Source organism: Triticum aestivum, chromosome 5B (assembly GCF_018294505.1).
Source record: "Triticum aestivum cultivar Chinese Spring chromosome 5B, IWGSC CS RefSeq v2.1, whole genome shotgun sequence".
In the NCBI taxonomy this organism is placed as follows: Eukaryota; Viridiplantae; Streptophyta; class Magnoliopsida; order Poales; family Poaceae; genus Triticum; species Triticum aestivum.
This window is the reverse complement of record NC_057807.1, coordinates 160,006,476-160,016,994: the sequence shown is the minus strand read 5'-3', so window position 1 is coordinate 160,016,994 and position 10,519 is coordinate 160,006,476.

The window sequence follows — 10,519 nt, the reverse complement described above, 5'->3', positions numbered from 1 at the left end:
CTTCATGATTCACAAGTTATCAAGAATGAAATATTTAAACCCATCATTTTTTTCTTTGTTCAAGAGATCTTGTCAACCCCTCAATTTATTCGTTGGAGTAATCTTGGGTTGTATCTCACCTAAAAGCTTTCCCTAAGGATTGTTGCTATTTATGGTGCTTATAAATGACCCAAGTTCTTCATTTATCCTCCCGGTGAAATAAGTTTTTCGTCTCCTTGTTGATCTCAATCCAAACAATTGTTTCCCATTAGTGGCAGGATTTCACCTCTAGTTATGAGATATTTTCATAAGTCCACTAGGAGTATATCATTTGATTGTTGAGTCTTCAACAACTCCGCTCAACCCTTCTTCGTAAGGATGTTTTCAAATTCATTTCTAGTAGAAGATGTTGTTCTTCTTCGTTCTTTTCATTCCATTATTCGTTTCGGAGGCTTTCTGATATTGCTCTCTTCGAACCATCATCTTCTCAAGTTTTGCCTCTCTTTTCAACCGGAGCGCTGCCCGAATTATTCCTCTCTCATCTTGTTTCAACTGAGTGGTTTCGACCTTACTTCTTCCTCGTGTCAATTTAAATCTCTTTGCAACCTCAAGGTTCTTTGGTTTCACTCGTTTGTCATGAAACGACTTTGTTTTACCTCTTCTCTTCCTCTTCCGTTTTCCATCCCTAGATCTCGGGGCGAGATCTCTTATAAGTGGAGGAGAGTTGTAACACCCCGCGAACGATGCTCCAGATGCCTTCCATGTTTTGCGCCTCAGTCGTGTTAATTATTTATTTGTTGCATTCATCATCGCATCATCCGCATTGTATCTGCATGTTTACATAAAACTCATAGTCGTTCGTAGTTGCCGCTTCTCTCTTTGTCTCCATTGATCTTTTGTTAGGCCCTCTTGTCTTGTCGACCTCTCTCAGCCCCCCTCGTGCGCGTCTGAAACTTCCCTGAACCCGAATCGCTCGGTCATGACCGATGGGTCCGAATCATCCCCAAACATCCCTAAAACATCCCCCTAGCCTTTATTTTCTTAGCCTTACAATTATAATCGTAGGGACGAGATAGCCACTACCCAATTCCTACCTGCTATATATAAAGCAGATGAAACCCTAGACCAGTAGTTGTCTCGTCCATTCCATCCATCCCGCCGCCACCTCTAGTCCCATCGGGATCTCATCCAGCTAATCTCCTCGTTTTCACCAACCAGCCAACCACCTTCTCCCTCAGATCCAATCCAGCCACCTCCCAATTCGTCTCCACCGACCTGTCCTGATCCAAGCGCCGAGCCCCGCCTCCACAGTGCGCGCTCGAGCGAGGACCCCGAACTCCTCGAGCTCATGCACTGCCCTCTACCTCCTCTCCTGCTCGCGCCCAAGTGGGAGGGCTCTGTCCACGAGCTCCCGCTGCTCCAGCATCGTCCCGCCTCCCTGCTTCCTCGCGCGGGGCCCGAGCGACCTCGCTCCCCTGTCATCTCCGGCACCACGCCGGCGGGCGCCACCGCCAGAGCTGCTTCGTCCACCGCCCAAACCAGCCAAGACCCCGCTGCCGGCGCCCAAGACCAGCACCCAGGCCGTCCCTCTCCTTCCTCATGCGCATCTTCCCTTCCCTGATGCTCTTCTCTTATCTCTCTCTCCCTGTAATTGTCGTAGCAGGAGACCGCCATGGCCTGCCCGAATTCTTCACCATCGCCTTGTTCGACTCCTACCATCGGGAACCAGCTCCCCTCGTCAGATCCGGTGGATACTCGCCACCTCCCGTCGCCTGCAGCACCGTCGTTCCCTTCTGCTTCATCATCGCACACGAGGAGGACAACCCCAGTGCCAAGTCTCGCTTCGCCGTTGACTGACTCCTCACTCGGTCTGGTCAAGTCGTCGACCAGGACGCAGCGGCTCAGTATGTCTCCAGGCCCAGCCTTGCGCCGCTGGTGGGCTGCTCCACTACAGGTCGTGAGGCCCAATGTGAGCAGCTCCCCCAGCCCCTCCAGTTTTGGCCCATAACCTATTTTTTCTGTCCAGCGAATTTCCAAATTATCCAGAGATGCCAGATTTGTAGAAAAGTCCCTCATGTTCATGCACCTAATAACTTCAGAACTGTGCATCATATGTAAATAATTTATATATGTAAAATGCTTAGAATTTCATCTAGTTTCATAATTTGCAACTATCATCCATGTTTAAAATGTTTAAACTTGCTATTTGCATTAATTTGCATAAATGCCATGCTAAAATGATTTACTTCATAACTAATTAACGTAGCTCCGAATTAAATAAATTTTATATGTAAATGGTCTATAAAAATGCATAGATTAACATGGTGGACTTATTTTGCATGTTTAACAACTCTAAAATTGTGTATAGAGCAAAACAGTAGCAAATTCGAAATATGCATATGGGGATTTTCTAGAATTATTGTTTGTTGTTACGGCCTCATTTAAACTTGCCTAAATAATTATTTTACTTATGCTTCATCTCTTGCCATGTTAATAAACATTTAATATTGATGGGTAGCATAAACGAGAGCGAACTAAATAATTGAATGTGGTGTTTTGTCAATATGCAACTCGTTGCATATTGAGCTCCACTTAAATTGTAGTGTTGTTTGATTAACTTTGCCATGCCATGCATATTTAAACCAGACATGCATCATACTTATTTGTGCATCATGCCATGTTTATGCTTGTGCATTTACCATGTTATTTGCTTCTTTCCGGTGTTGCTTCTTAGTTCCGGTAACGTTGCGATTGTGAGGATTCGTTTGACTACTCTCGTTCGTCTACTTCATGGATTCAGTCTTCTTCCTAGCGGGATCTCAGGCAAGATGACTGTCACCCTGGATCTCACTACTATATTTGTTATGCTAGTTGTCTCGATGATATCGCTATGTCGCGCTACCCACCACTTGTTTGTCAAGCCTCCCAATATGACATGATGCAGCCTCTAACCTTTTTCCTCCATCCCAGCAAACCATTGTTTGGCTATGTTACCGCTTTGCTCAGCCCCTCTTATAAACGTTGCTGGTTGCAGGTGCAGTTGCAGGTTGTTCCATGTTGGGACATGGATATCATGGGATATCACAATACCTTTTATTTAATTAATGCATCTATATACTTGATAAGGGGTGGAAGGCTCGACCTTTTGCCTGGTGTTTTGTTCCACTCTTGCCGCCCTAGTTTCCGTCATACCGGTGTTATGTTCCTTGATTTTGCATTCCTAACACGGTTGGGGTTTATGCGCCCCCGTTCACAGTTTGCTTTGAATAAAACTCTTCCAGCAAGACCCGATATTGGTTTTAACATTTGCCCAACATAATAAACATGATATTTAAATTTGACGCATAGGGAGTTAGCGCTACTCGAGGAGTAATTTCACATAATACAGGGGGCCAATGTTGATGGTGTTGGTCCCAAGCGGGTGGCCTGCTGGGCCACCACGGGGAAACTCAAGGTTTGGTTTTACTCGTAGCTTGTCCCATCCGATCGTGGCCTGAGTCGAGATACGCGAGGCTACTATCAGGGGTCGGCACGTCGGGAGGTCTCGCTGGACTTGTTTTACCATTGTCAAAATGTCTTGTGAACCAGGATTCCGAGCTTGATCGGGTTGTCCCGGGAGGAGGATTTTCCTCCGTTGATCGTGAGAGTTTGTGATGGACTAAGTTGGGACACCCATGTTGTTATGTGGCAGATGGGAATTTTTAATATCCGGTTGTAGAGAACTTGACACCAGATCTGAACTAAAATACACCAACCGCGTGTGTAACCGTGACCATCTTTTTTCGAGTGAGTTCGAGAAGAGAACACGGTGGGGTTATGTTTGACTCGTAAGTAGTTCAGGATCACTTCTTGATCATTACTAGTTTACGACCGTTATGCGTAGTTGCTCTTCTTACTCTTGTACTCGTAAGTTAGCCACCATACAATGCTTAGTCGCTTGTTGCAGCCTCGCCACTTATCCATTTCATACTCATTAAGCTTTGATAGTCTTGATACCCATGGTAATGGGATTGCTGAGTCCTCGTGGCTCACAGATTACTACAACAACAGTTGCAGGTGCAGAGAATGCGATGATCTGACATGAGTGCGATGCTTGCTTGTTTGGAATTCTTGTTCTGCTTCTTCTTCGATCAAGGGTTATAGGTTCCGGGTCAGGAGCCTAGGCTAGCAGGGTGGATGTCATTCTTCTTTTTCGTTTCATTTCATCCGTAGTCGGATCCTGCTCTTCTGTATGATGATTGCTATGTATTGATGTATTGTATGTATTGATGTTGTAGCTTGTGGCAAGTGTAAGCCTTTATCTAGTATTCTCATCTATTCAGTACATGGTATGTTGTAATGATATCCACCTCGCTATGCGCTCGAAATGCGACTGTGCCCCTATCATGAATTCATCACGTAATTGGGATAGAATCGCATCTTGGGTGCTATAGGTGCGAACCCTTGTGCCAGAGGGGAGGGGTGGCTTATATAGAGTGCGACGGCACCTCACAACCCTTAGTTACACAGGGGTTCAATGTGAGTTAAGTCATGAACGTTACTGGTAATGCCCGTATCAAATGGTCTTTATGACGACGGAGTGAATGCCTGGCCATTGCCATCCTGGGGCGACTCTAGGTATTCTGTACTCCAAGTGGATTCCTGTCTTCCGAGTGAGATGATACTCATCGAGTGGAATTTGGGTATCCGAGTGCAATGGTCTGTCGAGTGGATTGCACCTCATGAGGATTTCAGTCGGTATCTTCTGTTTAGCTTTGTAGGCCTTGGCCTCTCGTGTGATGTCCTTAGGAGGGGCATATAGGTCATGCCTAATACCCTACCCTAGGTACATTCCACCGTCAGAACCTATTTTTGCCAAGTCGTTGGCTGCTTGATTCTTGATTCGGGGATGTGGTGAAGCTCCAAACCCTCAAACGTTTTCTCCAACTTCCTCACCGCATTGCAGTATCCAGTCGTGGCAGGGTTTCTGGCGTCCCACTCCTTCATCACTTGATTAACCACCAAATATGAGTCGTCGTAGACCATCAGGCAACGGATGCCGAGTGAGATGGCCATACGCAACCCGTAGAGAAGTGCTTCGTACTCTGCTTCATTAATGGAGGAATCAAAATGAATCTGGAGGACATGATTGAGTTTATCACCTCTTGGGGACACCAGAACCACTCCAACACCAGAACCATTCAACATCTTGGACCCATCGAAGAACATAGTCCGGTGTTTCGAGTGAACTTGGCCGGTTGTTGTTGTTCAATCCACTAGGCCAAGAAATCTGTGAGTGCTTGGGATTTGATCACCTTCTTCGATTCAAACTTGATATCCAGAGGGAGAAGCCACTCGACCAGTTGCATCCTGATTGTTCATGATCTCATACAATGGAGCATCGCTGACGACTGAAACCATGTGGTCTTGGAAATAATGTGCAACTTTCTTTGCAATCAAGTAAATTCCATAAACAAGCTTCTGGTAATGTGGGTACCTCTGCTTGGATGGAGTCAAGACTTCAGAAATATAGTACACCAGACGTTGAACTTTATAGGCCTTGCCTTCTTCTTCTCGCTCGACTGTGAGCACTGTGCTAACAACCTGACCAGTGGATGTAATGTACAAGAGTAAAGGCTCTTTGATGATTGGAGCAGCAAGCACCGGCTGGGTGGAAAGCAGGGCTTTGAGATCCACAAACGCTGCTTCAGCTTCGGGAGTCCACTTGAACGTATCAGACTTTTTCATCAGTCGGTAGAGGGACAGTGCCTTCTCACTGAGACGTGAAATGAATTGACTCAATGCAGCAAGACAGCCTGTAAGCTTCTAAATGTCATGCACACACACAGGGTGTTTCATTCGGAGAATTGCACCAATTTTCTCGGGATTAGCATCTATCCCTCGTTCGGAAACGAGGAAAACGAGTAACTTTCCTCCGGGTGCTCCGAATGTGCACTTGGACGGATTCAACTTGATATCATATCTTCTTAGATTGGCGAAAGTTTCAGCGAGATCAGTCAGCAGGTCGGAACTCTTGCGTGACTTCACTACAATATCATCCATATACGCCTCCACATCCCGACTGATCCGAGAGAGCAGGCACTTCTGAATCAGGCGCATGAATGTAGCTCTGGCGTTCTTGAGATCGAACGGCATGGTGACATAGCAAAAACACCCGAACGGGGTGATGAAGGCTGTTTTAGTTTCATCTGGCCCGAACAGTCGGATCTGATGGTATCCAGAATATGCATCAAGAAAAGACAAACGCTCACACCCCGTAGTTGAGTCGACTATCTGATCGATGCGGGCGAGCGAAAAATGATCTTCGGCAGGCCAGATTGATATGCCTGAAGTCAATGCACATGCGGAGTGACTTATCCTTCTTGGGAACCATGAGGACGTTGGCGAGCCACTCAGAGTGGTATATCTCGCGGATGAACTCTGCTGCCAGGAGCCGAGCCACCTCTTCACCAATCGTCGTCCTCTTCTCCGCGGCGGACCGTCAGAGATGTTCCTTGACAAGTTTAACTTTTGGGTCGATGCGCAAACGGTGCGTAGCCAGTCCCTTGGGTACACCTGGCATGTCTGAGTTCTCACGGAGGAACTGGATGAGCATGACTTCCTATTTGCTATCGAGTGTCGTTGAAATATGAGTCGGAGCAACTGTTGGATCTTCCGGGTGAATATGCACTCGTTTTCTCTCACCAATCGACTGAAATGCAGACTCAGAAGCAGGCTTCTTGGAGCGGAGCAAATCACTCGGAACAACGTTCTTCTGATATTCCTCCAGTTCAACCACTGTCATTTGCTCGTCAGCAATCTTGGACCCTTCTGGAGGCATTCTTCTGCTCTCTTTCTGTTCCCGGTGACCGTGATCACGCCTTTGGGCCCTGGCATCTTCAGCTTGAGATACACGTAATATGGTCGAGCCATGAAACGAGCATATGCAGGCCTGCCCAGAATAGCATGATAGGCATTGTGGAAATCCACCACTTCGAACGCCAACTTTTCTTTGCGGAAATTCTTGGAATCACCAAAAACCACATCCAGAGCAATCTGCCCGAGTGACTTTGCCTTCTTCCCTAGGATGACTCCGTGGAATTGCATGTTGCTTTCACTGAGTGGGGACATCGGAATGCCCATCCCCTGGAGGGTCTCAGCATATAGAATGTTCAAACCACTACCACCATCCATGAGAACTTTAGTCAGTCAGGTGCCCCCAACAACTGGGTCGACCACCAAAGCTTGTTGCCCGGGGGTAGCAACATGAGCTGGGTGATCTGACTGATCAAAGGTGATAGGAGTCTTTGACCACTTGAGGTACGTCGTAGTTGCCGGAGCAACCATGTTGACCTCTCTGTTGATGACTTTCAGTCGACTTTTGCTCTCAACATCAGCAAAAATCATCAAAGTTGCATTAACTTTCAGGTAATCATCTGCCTTTTCTTCATCTTCCTCCTTATCAGAGCCTTTTTCACTCTGTTGTCCTTCACGAAACTACTGAATGAGGAACCTACACTGTCGAGTGGTGTGTTTAGGCACAATCAGGTTGCCTTCCTCATCCTTCTTCGTGTGAATGGGACACGGTAGATCCAGGACATCCTGGCCTAACTGATTCTTCATCTTCTTGGGTACCCAATGCCCTTTGGGATTTCCCTTGAACTTTCCTTATGAATTGACCACTGCTGCTTTAGCCTGACCTAAGGCTTCAGCCTTGCGTTTCTGTTTTCGACTGGGATTTCCGCCCCCAGTCTCAGGGTCGACTGTTTTCCCTTTGCCATTTTGGAGTCGGTCCTCTTCCTCACCATTCGCGTACCGAGTGGCAATTTCCATCATCCGATTCGAACTCATGGCCCCGGAGTGACCAAATTTCAATGTGAGCTCTTTGTACTGCACACCTTCCTTAAAAGCACAGACGGCCTGATGCTCTGAAACATTCTCCACCAGATGGTGAAGGGTAGTCCACTGTTGAGTATAATCTCTCAAGGTTTCATTTGGTTTCTGTACACAATTCTACAGCTCACACAGTCTAGCGGGACGCTTGCAAGTGCCTTCAAATGTCTTGATAAACACTCGGGCCAAATCTTCCCAACAGAAAATGCTAGCTAGGATAGCTCTCCAAAGCAAGGAAAAATGGCACAACCAGAAAAGTGGCTGAGCCCTCAAGCATGAGGGGCAGGTGCTTCATGGCTAACTCATTGTTGCCCCCACCGATCTGCACTGCCACTCGGTAATCCTCTAACCAGGTGTCTGGCTTTGACTCGCTAGTAAACTTGCTAACTCCTGCAGCCAACCTGAAGTTGGGAGGAATCTTAGCAGCACGGATGGGCTCTGCAGAAACACTAGGGCCCAAAGACGAATGCTCTGTTCCCACTCGGCTGATCTCTATACAAACCATCTCTGTTATCCCTGCCTCTGTTAACCAGGCCCTGCACAAGAACTGGCTTTGCATCAAAACGAGGCTCTCTGGGGTCGACTGGAGCCTCCGCTCATCGTTGTTCAGGCGCTTGTCATCATATCGCTGGGGCGCGTACGATCCACCCCTCGGAGGGGGTGTAGGCACTGGACGGCTGTCATCACGGTGATATCGAGGGTCTAACTACCTGTGGCCTCTTCCCAAGTACTGGTCCTAGTGGTAACCACGATCTTCATGCCGCAAGGTGATCTTGGGCTTTGAGCCGACTAGACTGTATCTGCCACAACTGACCAGTTGTGAATCCTATTGCGCTACTGAGAAACCGCTGAGTTCTGTTCCCCGGCCGCTCTGAGCAGTGCCCGAATTTGATGTAAGCCTCTACCAGCCTCAAAACGGGACGGCTGGATCGATTATACAATATGTTCAGCTGCTGCAACGTTTTGGATCGGAATACGGAATACCTGACAATCATCCTTAGGTCCAGTCGGAAATAGTTACAGGTGTCGTCGACTGAAACTTGGAATATGTCTGCGGGCACGATCGTCGAGTGCTTGTTGAAGATTCTCCAGGCGCACGCGCTCAGCCAGAGTAGCTACACGCGCAGCCTCCAAGGCCCGAGCCTCGGGGGTCTCCCCTACGATGGTGGTCTGGAGAGCTTCCAAAGCTTGATCTTGCATGCGCTGCAACTCCTCCCTCTGCTCCGCAGTGAGAGCTTTGGGATAGTAGTCGTCGTTGTCGCGCGCCGGACTGCTGCTACCGCCCGCCTACGCTGGGAGCCCACCATGAGAACTTCCGACGCAGGGTCGTTGCTTTCACACTCAGAGAGAGTATCCGAATGGCCAGTCGACAGGTCGAACAACCCACAGAGAGATTCATCGGGCTCGATTGTCACGATCTAAGCAGTGGACAACTGACGGGCCACCGCGTGCTTCACCCATCGCTGGAGCCGCGAGCGGCCGGATCGCTTGCGGCGACGACCCGCAGGGAGCGAAGACGCCACGGGAGCCGATCGATACTGAATCGACGACTGCCATAGGAGGACGCCGCAAGCACTCGCGTGGAAGTGCGCTGCCCCGCGGATGGGGAGTGCCTCGACGTCGAGGGGGGCCTCCTGAAGCCAGGCCGAATCGTCGGCGATGAAAGTGAGCGCGCCGAGACGGATCTCGCGGCCCAAGGACAATCCACCACCGGAAGATTGGTTAGGTGTCACTTGAGATCCTCCAAGATCATGTGGAGTTGAACCAAGGAGTTTGTAAGGAGATCACCTACTTCGTGAAGATCTACCTCGAGTGAGACTAGTCCTTTGTGGGCGAAAGTCATGGTGGAATAGACAAGGTTGCTTCTTCATGACCCTTCATAGGTGGAGCCCTCTATGGACTCGCACAATCATTACCCTTCGTGCATTGATGCATAACGTAGATATACGATAGCACCACCTATTCAAACCACGCCAAAATTCATTTTGTCTTCATTGCGTTTGATCTTCCTATCTCTACTCCCTTTACTTTTCTTGCACTTGCATGTTGTTACTATTCTGATGCATTATCTCTAGATATGCATGTGTAGGAAGTATTGGTTACTGACTTAACCAGTGCTAAAATCTGCCTAATTATCAAGAAAACTAAAAACTGCACATTTGCCTTGTTATGTGTCTATTCATCCCCCTCTAGCTTGTATCTCCTCGATCCTACATAGAGGCCTTGTTGTAGAAATGTTCTGCAACTGTTTTTTTTTTTTTTTGCAATAGAAAAATTTGGCAACTGATATGTTGTTGCGGAATATTTTTTTTCCAACGGAGGTTTTGTTGCAAAGAAATTGCAACTGAGGGTTGTTGCAGATTTTTTTTTCTCCAACCCAGGTCTTGTTGTAGATTTTTTTTGTTTGCAACAAAGATAATGTTGCCAAAACTTGTCAAGTTGCCGTTGTTGAGCACCGTCGTTCGTCGTCGCCAGCTTGAACTACCTGCATAGCCGTCACCGCCACCAACCGCAAGGCCATCCACCCCCAAGCTCCAGTCCGAAGCGCCGCCCCGTCGTTGGTCGCGTCGGCCGGCGAGCTCACATGCTTCCTTTATGGATACTTGTTGTTGAAGCTGGTAGCTGCTCCTTGAATGCTACCTCCATGGGCGCTCTCCATTCTAGACGC